This window comes from Xyrauchen texanus, chromosome 26 (assembly GCF_025860055.1).
Source record: "Xyrauchen texanus isolate HMW12.3.18 chromosome 26, RBS_HiC_50CHRs, whole genome shotgun sequence".
In the NCBI taxonomy this organism is placed as follows: Eukaryota; Metazoa; Chordata; class Actinopteri; order Cypriniformes; family Catostomidae; genus Xyrauchen; species Xyrauchen texanus.
The window spans coordinates 18,643,587-18,659,900 of record NC_068301.1 but is presented as its reverse complement, the minus strand read 5'-3'; positions in this window follow the sequence as shown (position 1 = coordinate 18,659,900).

The window sequence follows — 16,314 nt, the reverse complement described above, 5'->3', positions numbered from 1 at the left end:
ATCTGCTAAGGAGTTTTCTGAGAGAAGCTTGCTGTTTTCAGAAACTGAAAATTAGATTTTCTGAGTGAGCTGTTTGATGTTGGGAAACATAAAAAATTATTATGTTTCTTTTGCCAATTTTAACTTATTTGCCTTGGATGTTCTAATAATTGTGAATCTCACTACTTAATCCTAAATGTCCCCAGAATGTGTCTGTAAAGTTTCAGCTCAAAATACCCTGATCATTTATTATACCATGTTGAAAATGTCAATTTTTGGGTGGGAATAAAAACTAGCTGTTTTTGAGTGTCTTTAAATGGAAATGAGCTGGTGCTCCCCGACCCATATCCGGAATAGGGTGGAGTTGTCAGTCATGTCCAATATGTCCACTGGCAGTGTCCATCAACAGTCCGCATACAGCTTTTACTTAGACAGTGCTTATGATTAATGGGATTAAAAAAAAAGGACTGGGTGGATTTTTATCATTATAGGGTGGTTGTGTACACACACTGCCAACACACATGTTCAAACACCATTTGAAAGTGAATTTTGCACAATAGGTCCCTATTATAACAGTCTACAATCATTCATGATGCACTGTATTTATTTGCATGAAATGAATGTCCAAATTTCAAAGATTATCTGGTGGATATGAGTAGATCTTTCTTCATGGCTCTCATTAATGCAACAGACAAAATTCTCATGCACCTATCTGTTCTGCCAGGCAGTGTCAAAACTCTTAGCCTGGATCTTTATCTGTGCTTAAATTAATTTTGTGAGAATGGATTTGTAAACATGTCCACATATCACATTAGTTATATTCTGTGGCCTCAAAACGAGTTTGGACACTTAAACCCCATTTAAAAATGTGTTATTTTCTTTGTATTTTATAACAAAATGGCAAACCAAATGGCATTTATTTTAAAGAGCCCATATTATGCTTATTTACAGGTTCATGATTTTATTTTGGGGGTCTACCAGAATAGGATTACATGCTTTAAAGTAAAAAAACCAAAAACATTATTGTTCTCATACTGTACATTTCTGGTAATCCTATTTTCATCCTCTGGCTAAAATGCTCTGATTTACCTCCTATCTTTTTAAAGCCCCCTTTCTGAAAAGCCCAGTCTGCTGTGATTGGTCAGCCATGTAGAGCATGTATCGGGAATGTAACGACCCTTACATAACTGAGTTTTTGGCTTCCTGAGCAGCTGTAAACACTATTGTAACTATGGAAGCAATAGTGTCAGATTTTGCTGTACCTGTTTGAGTCCGATTATGAAAGTTTGGAAACAAACTGGTCGACCCGAACCACCTTTGCAAGCATGACTTGAGCAGGACGTTTTACGGTGGTAAGTTTTACTTTTGTAGCTTTTTACAAGAACACTGTTGATTATTGTGAACCTAACAAAGCTTCAAATAAAAGACACATAGTGCATCTAAGTTGTTAATCTTTTGCTGGAATGGGTTTTTTCACCCGAGATATGAACGGGGAACAGATTCTTACTCCCGGTTGGACATTACCGGGGTATTTGAGAATTAGTGACCAAGTTAGCCGTGGACTACCGTGGATAGCGGCCATAACATTACAGCTTGTAATTATATAATTATATAAGACTTTTGAGATTGACCATTTTGTTACACAGTTTTAGGTAAAAGTCGGCCCACAGCAAAATAGTAAACCCTTACCAAAACAATAACATTACATAGCAGGTTAGCTGAGCACTACTGTGGATTGCAGACATAAAATTACCATTTGTAAAAATAAATCCATCACCACACTTGATCACTCTTCATGATAGTAAGAACGACAAATAATCTGCATAATTCTACACAATTGTAAAAGTTGGCCGCTGCTGATTAGCAAATCTATTTCAACACAATAACATTAGCTAGTAGGTTAGCAGAGGCCTACAGCTGTGAACTGTGTATACACCATAGCTACAACACAAAACTCTACTTTTGAACTCTTGGTAGCATATGAATCCACAAGTAATCAAGCATACTTACAGATTGTGATCCTGAAGTGCAAGATTGTACCAACAAAGTGGGAAATGCACAATCTTTCTGGAGTAACCATTTTGAAAATCCGGCATTGGTTGTGGTTGTACTGCTAAATAATTCAAATACATTTTAACCACTGATTCTTTAATTTGCCTGCATTTGGAAGTCCAAACAAATAGGTTTTGATTTTGTAGTGAGGAAAACAGCATCTTCTCAACATACCGAAAACACTAACCCAACTCATCCTGGCCTCGGCTATAACTATGATTGTTTGAAGGTGGGCCTTTGAACTTTGTGCTTTGTAACTTTGCAGACCTTTTACATGCACAAACAACTATATCACACTAAAGGAAGTGTAAAATCACAAAAAGCACAATAGGGCCTCTTTAAAAAAAAGATAGCACAAACACTACAAAACAGTAATTCAAACAGCTGACTTTTTGCCCGTCGTGTGTGCTGGCATGAACAGATAGCATGTGTTAGTGGATTGTGCTTTTGGGAATGAAGCGCTGATGTGCTGCAAAAATACTCTGAGCCAGAGGTCACCTGGAATTTCTCCAGGGCCTCAGCCAAGACATTTGGCATTTGTGTGAATCCTTCTCCACCCATCAGTTATTTATCCTGCTCCATTCTTCTCCCCCTCTGCCCTGCATACTGTATGATTTCTTACACAGTGACCTCTGCTGAAAGAAAGAGGAGGGTGACATGGACAAAAAATAAAGGTCAAGTTTTGTGGGATTGTTTTTATGTGAAATTCTAATAGAGAGTTCCCTACTGTATGTATAGAAGCATGCTTTATCTGCTTAATTTGCTATCATCAAAGTAAATGCATGCAATGAATCATGCTCCCAGAAGATATGATCAAAGACAGGGGCTTAGGCCAACTTACTACTGAACTCATAAGATATCAGAAAGAGGCTCTATGCTAGATACAAACATAAATGATGTTAAATGCTCTTTAAAATAATAATAATGATAAAAAAAATAAAAAATATAAAAAATAAAATTTTGTTTAAAATTATGTTCTGATATATATTCTGAAAATAAATTAAAGTACACTCTGATAAATGATGTAAGAATTGGCTAATTGGAGTGTTAAGTTCTGTATATATACTGTATATCAGCCAAAACATTTAAACCACCTGCCTAATATTGTGTAGATCCCCCTTGTGCTGCCAAAACAGCATCAACCTGCTTTTTCTTCTCACCACAATGGTACAGAGTGGTTATCTGAGTTACCATAGACTTATCAGTTCAAACCAGTCTGGCCATTGTCTGTTGACCCCTCATCATCAAGGCATTTCTGTCCACAGAACAGCCGCTCACTGGATGTTTTTTGTTTTTGGCACCATTCGGAGTAAATCATAGAGACTGATGTGCGTGAAAATCCCAGGAGATCAGCAGTTACAGAAATACTCAAACCACCTCATCTGACACCAACTATCATTCCACAGTCCAAATCACTGAGATCACATTTGTTCCCCCATTCTGATGGTTGATGTGAACATTAACTTAAGTTCCTGACCCATAGTTGCATGATTTTATGCACTGCATTGCTGCCAGACGATTGGCGGATTCGATAATCTCATGGATGATTGTTGGTGTCAGACGGGCTGATTTGAGTATTTCTGTAACTGCTGATCTTCAGGGATTTTCACACACAACATTTGTGACAAGGTTGTGGTATTTATAAGAAAGGGGCAGGGTTTAAGTGGACTAAATGATTGGAGAAGTCAGCATACGTCACCAGAGAAAAGAGTAATTTCACTGGAAGATCTAGTTATTACATTTTGATTAAAGATTACAAGGTCAAAAATAAATATGTAACCCCTTTAAATTTAGGTAGTTAACAGACTCTTAATTTGAAGGAAAAAGGTAGTAACTACTATTCTCCACTGGGGGGTGGGGGTTTCTTCGTGATGAGAGAAATAATAGGAAAAAAAACAAGAGAAAGAGCAGAGAAAGAAAAAGATGATTTAGAGTGTAAATATTTTAAAAGAGTGTGAGGAAAAAGTTCTTTTCTAGTGAAATCCGGTGAGTGTTTTGTTACTCCGTTGTTGCTCTGTAATCAGTCATGTTTGTTCAATTAATGTTTTATGGTAAGAAATATGATTGATAACTAACTGATGATGAGTAAATATTGAAATATGCTGTGACGAAGAGATGAAGGATAGTTTTGTTAGTAAACCAATCAGAGTTTAAATCCAATGTGATGTTAAAATCAACTGCGTCACACACAAATTAATGTGCATTGGTTAATGTGCACATGTAAACAGAGTCATTTGATGATAGTTTGATATTGTTAATTAACCCTGGGGATATATTGTTGTCAAAGAATCAGAGTATGTGATTTGATGAATATGTATGTTTGACATTCAGTGTTTGAGTCATACAATATTAATATGTCAGACATTGCTCTGTTTAGTATATTCTCCCAGGATTTTCTTTGTAAAACAAGTTAATGAGTTAATATGCAGTTGAAGAAAGAAAAGAGAAAGATCTGAAATTTCATGTGATTTATATCTGTTGTCAATTCAGATGAAGTGAATGTGAATGAGTGACAAGTTCTCTGCATTATGCAGGTTGTTTTTTCCCCCCTCTTTCTTCTTGTTTCCTGTTGATGTGTACTCCTTGAGTTGATCGTGGACGAGTGAACGGCGAGCCAACATTGTCTAGTTGATGTAACAACACGCCTTCCTCTGGAGCAAGCTCAGTATCCTTAATCTGTCATCAAACAGATAAGAGAATAGCACACACCATATACTTAAGATACTTGGAGTGAAATTGAGTTTAAAACTACCCGGGTAGTAAATCTTTCTTCTGTCACGTGACTACCTCTGCTTCTATTTTTTGACTTCAATATTTCTTTCCAACACAAGTGCCAACACAACGAAAATACTTTCTGAACTGTGTTTCGGGAACCATTTATTTAATTTATCATACTAAACAGGCCTGATTGTATTTTTTTTTTTAGTTTTATGGATTTGTATGTTTACAAATATTGAACTGTGGTGAAATTGCTGTCTCAAATCCTCCTTACGAACCTAAATGTTAACTATATTGTAATGCTACTGTGCCCATTCAACCTGATCAGTTAAGTCCTACACTAGAGTGATGCAATGTGTTACAAATAAATAAAGAAAACATGCATGGATGAATCGTTCACAATATGATCAATAAAATGCATTTAAAAAATAGATAATATACTTTCACATAATATAGAAAAAAAAATGTGTCTCTTTCTTCTGAGCTAGCATCTTTACTACTCCAACCACTGTGAAAACTTGGCAGTCCTATACTGCAGATGGTGTTAAACTTTGTATGACAAATTGCTTGTTATTTGTCTCATTTGTCTTATTTGTCTCACTTTGGATATAAGTGTTTGCTAAATGATTAAATTAAATGTATGTATACTGTGTATATTATACACTGTATATAAATATAGTATTCATATTTCTGTTATTATCACACCAGTTTAAGATAAAGTGTGTCTGAATCAGCCCATATTTATAAAAAATCTAATGCATAACAAATTTACACAAACAAAAAAATCTTTCTCAAACATTTTCATTATGATTTTATTGGTTATCTTTGATGCTTGGTTGCACTAGTACAGTGCTTTTTTAAGAAAATTATTAAGTATATTTGTCTTGCTTTTCAGAGAATTCTGAAAACTATTAAGGATTCTTGTGTCTTCGGTTGTTATTTCATAAGTTAAGGCCTAAAGCAAAGTTTATTTGTGTCTTTCTTCAGAACATTACCATATTTGATCATTTATCTGAGGAATATTTTATGGAAAAGACTCTTGTATCTTCTCAAACTTGGTCTTAGCCATTATTATAATTTTGCCTGCATGTTTAAGGGATATTTGGAGCTTCAAAGTCCTGGTCACCATTCACTTGCATTGCATGGACCTACATTGCTGAGATATTCTTCTAAAAAGTGTTCTGCAGAATAAAGACGCACATACACATCTGAGATGGCATGAGTGTGAGTAAATGATGAGAGGATTTTCATTTTTGGGTGAACTATTCATTTAATAGAAGTACATGTTGGTGGGTGTAATTGATACTTCATAAAACACCCTACTAACAACTTCCAGTATCAATGCAGAGACCTGACAGCCTGTCAGTTTTGTCACAGTGTATTTAAATGAAGTATAAAGCTCTGAAAACTTGCTGTACACCCTCTGTTGTGCGGAGTTCCTTTTCTACAGAGGCAAGAGATTTATCATGGAGATAAATGGAAATTTACTACACATTTTAAAACATTAAAAAAAAAATTATTTCCTTTGTGCTTCTGTTATTATATCTCACACACAAAAATCTAAATATATAATTCTATATTTCCAGGGGCATTCTTGGAAACTTTTACAGCAATTCTGCTTGTAGCTGGTCAGCTTGTGTGTGTTACCAGACTTTTTACAGCAGATCATGCTCCCATAATACCATCAGGCTGTAATAGCCTAAGGCAAACATGTGTCTGTGAATCTTATGAAATTTGTCAGGGATATGTCTAGGTCATATTTGACCTCCAATTAAATTTAATATCTCAACAGATTAAAGCAAAACATTAAAATAAATAATATACTGTATATTTTTTAATGACAATTTTTTAAATCGTTTATGCTAATAATTTTTGCAACTTTATTAAAATAATCCTAAACTTTCCCCACAAAAAAATGCAAGGTGGTGAGTTACCTGAGGTGACAATAACAATACCTTTTCTCAAATCAGAAGAACACAACAATAACTAACTTGGTGTCTCCACAGCTTAATTGTTAAAACATACATGTAAACTCACAAATTACCAACTATACCTTTAAGCAAGACTTCAGATGGATTCCTCTTCACACAAACACCAATAAATTGTAGAAAATTATGGCAGTGAAAGCTGGGGCCTTGGGGGCAAAAGAAAATTGACATTTAATAATGTTCTCAGCCTAATTTTGACTAATATTATTTCCCCTTCTGTCACTCACTCAACGTTGTGTCAATGTAGTGAGCTTTGAAGGCCAATGAGAATTTTCGAGTGGAATTTGCATGCCACTCCCCGGGACATATGGGTATAAAAGGATCTGGCTGCAACCACCCGTCCACTGACGGTCCATTCATCTCGAAGAAGTGTATGCTGTTGGATATATAGCGTATTCCGGCGGCTTTCTCTCATTCTGCACGATTAGTGCAGAGTACGCCCCTGGGCTAAAAAGAGTATATATATCTCTCCGCCTCTGACGGCCACGGGTGCTGCCTCACGTGTCTGGGCCGCGATCACACTGAGGATGGATGGTTTCATGGATGGTTCATGTTCTCCTTGTGAGAACATGACCATGGCAACATTGTGGTCATGGCTTTCCTTCCTCCGGGGGAAAGCCACTCTAGCCGCCCCCCACGCTGGGCCTTCTACCTATGGGAATGAGGCTGGCGCTGTAGGCAATTTGGGGATTCCAATGGGCGCGGTCTTGCTGGGTAAATCCCTGTGGACCTCCCATTCCCCAGCACACTCGTTTGCACCCGTTGAGTTCCGAGATGAGACCAGCTCGCCTCACAGCCAGCTTAACGGCTTTTTTGGGGCTCGCGAGCAGAGTCCTCGATTGCTGCATCGGAGAGCACTAGCAATGTCGGACACGACTGGGCTGCCAACATCGGGTCTGCCCACCCAGTCTGAGGCCGACACTGAGCTGATTGCCATGCTTGCCCGGGCCGCCGTGAGTGTTGGGTTTGACTGGAATCCTCAATCCTCCCATGAGCCCTCGCAGCTAGATAATTGGTTCCTGTGTTTGGGGCGCCACTCACTGCTCACTGTATCTGTGCCTGCAAAACGCAGCCACCTTGCGGGATCACCCTGATGGACCTCCTCTCTCAGGGACGGTGCACCATCTGGCTCCCACTCCCAGACCTCTGGAACCTCCATGTCTGGCCCTTGGATGGGACATGGATGATCTAAATGTCCTGAGTTCATTGATGTCATTAAATGAGTCTGCTTTTTTTGTTCCATCCGTTAATCCTGGTTGGAGGTTTCAGGAAATATTTTGTTATAAGTAGGGTTAAGTCCTACCTAAGTCCCTAGTTTAATTGTGCAATGCTCAAATATTTAGTAGTGCATAAAATGTGAATTAGAGCCCATTTACGCCACATCTACGCTAAGTTGTAACTTATGTATAGCTGGTGCAACAGGCCCCTGAGCTCTACCATTTCACAGTACATGAAGTGGAAAACCCACATTGACTCCATTGTGAAAATGGCCCAGCAGAGGTTGTACTTCCTTCGCCAGCTAAGGAAGTTCAACCTGCCACAGGCGCTGCTGATACAGTTGTACTCAGCAGTCATTGAGTCTGTCCTCTGCACTTCAATAACTATTTGGTTTGGTTCAGCTATGAAATTGGATTTCAAAAGACTACAAAGGACAGTTCTGACTGCTGAGAGGATTATTGGTTGTCCCTTCCCTCCCTTCAAGAACAGAACACTTCCAGATTGAGGAAAAAGGCTATAAAAAATCACTCTAGACCCCACTACCCCTACCCATTACCTTTTTGAACTGTTGCCTTCTGGCCGATGCTTCAGAGCTCTGAGCACCAGAACCGTCAGGTACAGGAACAGTATTTACCCTCAGGCTATCCATCTCATGAACAGTTAAAACTGCCCCATTGAGCAATAAATATGTGCAATTCACAGTCAAATCTTTTTTATATTTATCCAACACATCCAACCTCTTCTGACATTACATTCCCTTGCTTCTGTATATAACAGATTTGTATTTAGATTTGCACTATGTATGTGTATGTGTATATGTATGTATGTATATATATATATATATATGTAAACGTGTAGTCGTATTGTGAATTCTAGATATACTTTATATTAAAATGTTATTTTTATTTATAAATTTGTATTATTTTTATTATTATCTATGTCTTGTTGCTGCTTTGTATTGTTGTGCACTAGAAGCAGGGCTGGACTGGTAATCTGGCATACCAGGAATTTTCGCGGTGGGTTGACACTTTTGGGCCGATTCAGGGGCGGACTAACCATCGGAAGAACCGAGCGGGTGGGTCGGCCGCGAAACGGACCGAATGGGCCGTGATAAGCTAAAATTAGCTGCCGTGTTATGCAGAATGGACCACAAAATGGCGCTGCGATATTCAGAAAAGGACAGCAAGAACCTCTGCTGGTTAAGATGGTCTTTTTAGTACGATTGGTTGCAAAAAAAAAATATTGAACACCTCCACGTTATATAATGATACACGTTGCAGAACATAATGAGCTGTTGCTGTAAAGGTAACATGGTTGCACCCTTATCCAGCAAGACATTTTGGAGATATGGAGTTTGCAGAGCACAAAGACTGACTCCACAGCAATGTTCCTACATGTGGAACAAATATGTACTAAGTACTTCATCTGAGCAGATAAGCCAGAATTAGTAGGAATTAGTAGTAATACAGTGCACTATGGTTGAGATTTAGGCCTATATGATTCCTAAAGTTTTCATATTGCTGTTTTTTTTATGGACATGTCTGATTATTTTGGTTTTAAACAGAAATTTCATAATTTTAGATTTTTTTAGTTTAACTTTATTTTTCTGCTTTTATTACTTAAACAAATGTATTACATTCATCATATTGTTTTACTACTGTTCTGTACAGTAAATATTTTTAATTGGACAGATTCAATTGTTTGCATTCAATTTCTTTAGTACCTGTAGTTTGTATAAAAAATAAAAATAACAAAAAAGCAAAGTATAATTATATTTCTTGACCAAGTGTTCATGGCTATTTTATTTTAAATAAAAAATGTTTTAGGCAGTTGTTATGAATGATCCATTAGCCATTCATATTAACTCTTATGTCATCATATGATAACAGTGTACATGTTGAAAATGTACATAACAAATAATATAAAAATAAATACATATAAATCTCTTAATTAATAGTTTTTTTCTGTAAAAATGTTAAGTAAAATTTTATATTACCACTGTTTTATTAACCATTTTTATTTTCAGGGAGGGCTGTAACACAGTAAGTGTTTTTAGCATGTTTGTCTGTACAGTAATGTAGTTTGCTGTAGCCTACAATAAGCCAAACTTTCAGCTATTTCCTTCCCCTGTACTCTGAAAACACAGCAAGCTTGAAGCACCTAACACCTTTCACTCACAATTGCCAGTCATTAACACATAAAAGTTCCTCACAAGCAAGACTGCCATCAGTCGTCACAACCAGCAAAATGTCCTCTGTAAATTTCCGTCAAACTTTACAGATCCTTTTACATGTCCGCCGAATTGAGGTACGTGGCTTTTTATTTGGTTACATTACTTGGGATAATTTTTTCCCTAATACATCTGACAAACTTGAAGTTAAGAAAGAATATACTATTCCTGCATTTTCCCAGATTTGACTCTTTTCATGCAGTATAACGGATACCCAGATGTCACAGTGACAACTATTTTCAGGAACATGAAGTTGAGAATCATGTTCCATTCATTGCTACTTGAATCCTCTTATTTTGACATTGGGGATCTCCTCTCTTTTAGTTTTATGCTCAGCCACTGCAATTTGTGTTTAACTACATTTATGCAAACCATTAATGGAAAGTTATAATTGTATATCTTTGTTCCTACTGATTTAAGTGATTTTATTTTATATATTCCATGGGGCTTTAGGATTACACAGTTAGAATATCATGATACAATTAGTAGGTGTTTGTAATTCAACTTTAACTTGCTTTTTCTAAAACACAAAGAGATGAAAGAAATTCAAATGCAACATTGTGTTGCATAAAAACTCATGATTGTGTTTTATGTGGCATGTTATGTTAGTATGCATACAGTACCACAGTAGTGTTGTCAAGGGATACTATCATATTAATGTCAAAATACGTGACATCCGCAGTGTTGGTGCTGAATCAAAATGATGTATACAGGTGAATACAGGTAAAGTGGGATACTTTTTTTGATAATGTGTCATTGGTGTCATTTTAAAAATGATGCCAATTGGCTTATTCCATCAAACAATACCATTTTAAATAACTAAAGATATCAACTTCACGATATAAAAGAAAAGAAGAAGAATATTGAATACTACTCATTTAATTGTACCATTTTACCTGCATTCACTATTGTTGTCTGTACAGTTTGAAGATACTACATATCTCCAAAATAAAATGAATATAATACATGATTCACCATGGTTGCAAGGAACAACTCAAAATAAAGCAAATATTGGAGCATTATCAATATTACGAGCACTATTGTGAGAATCTATTAGAAGTCATTTAGGTGAACTAACAAAAAGACAGACCAAAGCGAAACAAATTCATAAAGTGATTGAAATGCTGATCAAATCACTGACTCTCATCTCTGGATCAATAGCAAATGAAACGTTGACAGTATAAAAATGGTTACAAAACAAAATAATTTTCAGAATGAAACTTGAGACATTTTCACAGTGTACACACAGTGTACACACTGCCTCAATGTACAAAAATAATAATTATAATAAATATATATATTTGGATGGCTAATTTTTTTTTAAGCAAATTAATTACAAAGCAGCATTGTTTGTTCCTGTGGCTGGCCAATTCAACATTGGCACACTAGCGCCCTCAACTGACAAACATTATGAATCATAGCCTCAATGATCCGCTTCAAATACAACACGATGAGAACGAGCAAAATGATTGATAGGTGAAAAGCTTCATTGTCCACATTCTGCGGTCACATTTTGTTTGCTGTTTACAAAGATTACAGCTATCACAGAGACTGGTGAGCTATCTCAGAACACTTATTTTATTAATATCTTTAAAGTTGCACTCAGCAATTCCTGAGAAACACTGTTGATATTCGAACTCAACTGCCAAAACAAACACACCCCTCCCTTCAGTACTTCTTTAGAAGCTCTGCCCCAAATTCATGCTCGCTAGACGGTTTTATACAGACCAGATCCGGACACTCACATTTCTCCTGCTATTAAATCTAACTTCACAACAACAGCATAAATAGGTTCTGTTAAACATAGCAAGAATTATGTTACCCACCTATTGAGAAGAAAAAGTTCAACTTCTGCATGTGTCTTCAAGCCTTTTACCTCTTTGAGGTCTCTCCATCACTGAAAAGCCTCGCCGGTGTTAATGCAGCTCCTAGCACTTGACTTATCATAATCCTTCTTTTTTAATTTATATTCGTCTGACCTTTTTCTCTTGGTCTGTTTCTCAGCCATTTGTCCTCCTTGGAGTTTAGAAAATTCACATCAGCCAGATTTGCCATCGCTCGTCTAATTAATTTCCCTCTCACTCTGCCCCCACCCCCTATCCTGTGCACGCACACGAACCACCCTGTTGCTGAATGGCTGGAGTAGTGTTGTGTGGATCGGTCTGTTACACTTTGTTTTTGTTCCATTTACAGAGCCAGGGCTGTGTACAAATACTAGATTTTATACTAGAATAGGCCCACCCACAGAACAGACAGCAAGCAGAATATGAGGAGATATTTGCAGAATTTTACAAAAAGTGTACTGGATAAGAATTACCGAATACTCCTTTAAGGGAGTAAGCCATTTTTTTTTTTTTTGCAAATTAATCGCAATTTATCACTTTTAAAAACATTTGCTGAGAAAGCCCCTAATATAACAATAATTTTATATATAATGTTGAAATAATTATAAATAGTTATATTTAAATAATTACAAATAATGTATATTTATAAGAGCTGTCGATCAATAAAAATGTAATCTAATTATTACATGGTGTGCCATTTAATTAATCGAATGAAAATACATCTTGAGATCCCTAAACTTGGATTTGCGCTCCATCAAGCTGTGTTTTGATCGCCATAACGCGTCCTAGTGTTGCGCTGTCTGGTGATGTGTTGATGAGGTAAGGTAAGCTGTGCCTTGCCTATACAGCTGAAAATTCGCTTACTGCCCCCTGGAGAAAACACGTGGTACTTCAAGCTTGAATTGCTCAGGAATCTTTCTTATTATGATCAGGGGACATAATTAAAGGTGCACTCAGTAACTTTTGTCTTTGTGTCATCTTGGACTTACAGTGACACCTAGCGGCTTGGTTGCAGCATCATTTAAAATAAGTAGTTTTCAGTTTCAGATGCCATTGTAGAAATGTAGTATTCACTGTCAGCCATGATTACTTTATTCGCTGAGTGAAAGTGTAAAATAACAGGACAGTAACTGAGATTATAGTATTCGGCTGGTCATGTGATTCTAACATGGCAGCCCCATGTGCGGACCCTCTCCATGTAGAATAAAACAACTTTTATAAATTTACTGATATGATTGGAGTCTTCATTTTAATGTGAGTGGTCATGATTTCCTACAAAATTACAATTCATGTCTTTAAGAGTTAAACTTTTTTATTGAGAAAAAGAAATACTGAATGCACTTTTTTTTTAGAAAAAGTTAATTGAACTGAACTAACATGTTTAATCGACAACCTTAATATATACATATATATATATATATATATATATATATATATATATATATATATATATATATATATATATATATATATATATATGCATACACTAGTGGCCAACAATATTGGCACACTTGGTAAATATGATCCTTTTGATTTTTGGTTTCTCCAAAACACATTGGTCACAATTATTAGCACCCCTAGAAATTATTATGAGTAAAATATATCTGAAGTATATAGCTTCTTCCTCTTCATATTTTCAAATTTTTTGTGCACCTGGGTGACTAGGAACATGAAATTGTTCAGCCATGACTTCCTGTTTCACAGGGGTATAAATATGAAGTAACACACAGGCCAAATTCCCTTAATCATCAGTCACAGTGGGTTAGATTAAAGAATATATTTCTGATGTGCAGCAAAAGGTTGTTGAGCTTCACAAAATGGGAAGTGGCCAATTTTTGTCTTTCTCTCTCTCTCTCTCTCGTCTTTGTAAGAACAGATGTATCACCATCCTAATATTTCACAATTTTGCGACTACTGCTAATGATGGAAAATTAAAAACAAGTGTCTGTTTATTGAAAGCAGTTTAATCTTATTAGTGTTTTATGAACTTGTAATAAGGTTACAGTTATAGCTTTTGAAATGGACAGAGAGAGGAGAGCACAACACGTGTTAGGAGCAAACAAAGGGCATTTGTCAGTCCTGCACCTGTAGAGACTGAAACTTAGTAGATGTGACACTGTGTATGCCGGAAATATCTTGAACTGCTGTTTGTGGTTCCACACCCCCCGGGCAGATCAAACCAGATCTTCGTCACAAGAGTCAATTAGACTGAATGTGGATAGTCATGATGTTAAGCCTTTCAAATTAAACTGACATGGCAACAAAATATGTCTCTTTTGCTTGAAATGTGTATGCGTTATTAGAGTGGTACAACACCATTTTGCTATTATGCTGTTTTTCTGAAAGGAAAGCTTAATATATTTAAATGGCAAAGAATATTTGGGATGATTCCTTGGGATTGCTCTAATGCATACTAATGTAAAAATATAAAAAAAATTTAAAGGGTCACAAAAAAATTGCTACAGTATAAGAAATCAAATTTAATTTTATGTACTGTACAAAAAAAATGTAGAGTCATGTGGATGAAAGATGTATTTGCATATATATATGGACACAGTTTCAAAAAGGTGAAATTTTGACAGAAACATAATGAGTATTTTTCTGAATGCAAAAATCTTTCAGTGCACAAGCAATAGACATTAAATACTGAAACAAGAAATAACCTTTTGACTTCAAATGTATAACTGTTGCTCATACAAGCTTAATGACTGACTGTATATACACAATGATAAATCAATATCACATTAGACTAACACAAGTACATGGTAAATACCACGTCCAGGATATTGACACCACTGAAATGACCCAACTGTCACAATTTCACCTCAAACCCCTTAAGACACAATACACAATTTACAACAGTTTCTTTGAAATAAAAATACAATGTTTTAATCCAATGTAACAAAAAATAAACATTTCATAGAGAGAGCTTGTGTTCAAAATGTCAGATGTAACTTTCAGCCTTTCTACCTTATTTAACAACTTCACATTATTAGAGAAAGTATATGTAATCATTTTGGGGAAAACATTCCTATAGTGTAAATAGGAATACATTTCCTTAGGAATAAATTAAGTAAATAATTTATTTATTTTGTCTCATGAAATCTTGAAACATAACATATTATATTCTAAATTAGCAATAATAAATACAAATTCAACTTTAATTAAAATTTTTAAAGCATATGTTCAATAAAATGTATATGTGCAGAGTTATAATGGGAATCTTGTGACATCCAATGCAAACTGACAGCTGCCTATCATATCATGCACCCTGGAGGCTATGTGATTTGCGCTTATTTAAGTGCCAAGTGGGCCTTGTTATCCTCACAGTTGTACAGACTCTACCCTTTTGAATATGTGGCAGATAAAAAAAATACTGTTGTGCACCTGTATTGTATCTGTTCTACAAAAATGCTGTTCTATATTTTCTCTTCAGAAAACACCAGCATGTGGGAATAAGAGTGTTTCTGAGGACAAAATGTTATGTTTTACATCTAGGCATTACAACATTGCTAGCACAGCTTGCTTTGATGTTAATGGCATTGCCAAACAAAATCCTTTCTTAAACTGAATTTAAGCTATAAATGTTACACATAATTAATTTTAATGCTGCTTTAAAGTGCTCATTTGTAATTTTATTTTCAGCTAAATCAGTCAAAACAACATAGTCTCATGACAACTAGTAATAACTTGTACAATATGGTGAAATCGTAAGATATCTAACAACTTTTATTCCCATAACCTCCTGAGACCCAGATGTGATTGCTGTGTATATGTTCCATTTCCGTTAACCCTTATGTGTCAATAAAAAAAATATCCTTAGAGGACAAAAATATCTGCGTCAAAAAACTGCCATAATAATATTATATATTAATATTATTTTAATTTATTCAATTGGCCTGTAGTGCTCTATAATAAAGAAAATAGGAAAAAATGATGGCGCCATCTGGACAAAGGTGAGTAAAAATACTCACCTTTGTCCAAATTTATGCCGTTGGCATTAACACAGCCAAATGTTTCGAAAAAACAGAAATGAAATAAACAAAAATGTCCCTAAGGTCGCACAAGGGTTAAAATTAACTAGTAACTAGCAGCACCTGACAACCATTAAAACAAAGCAATTTCTTATAATAGCAAATAGACTGACTAAAAATGTATGTCCTCATATGGGGACAGCAGGTCTATGATTTGAATTTTTTCATTAATACCAAGCAATAGAAATTCTGCTTTGTGTATCAAATTGTTTATTACATTTTCTCTACTCAGGCTGCAAAATATCAATGTT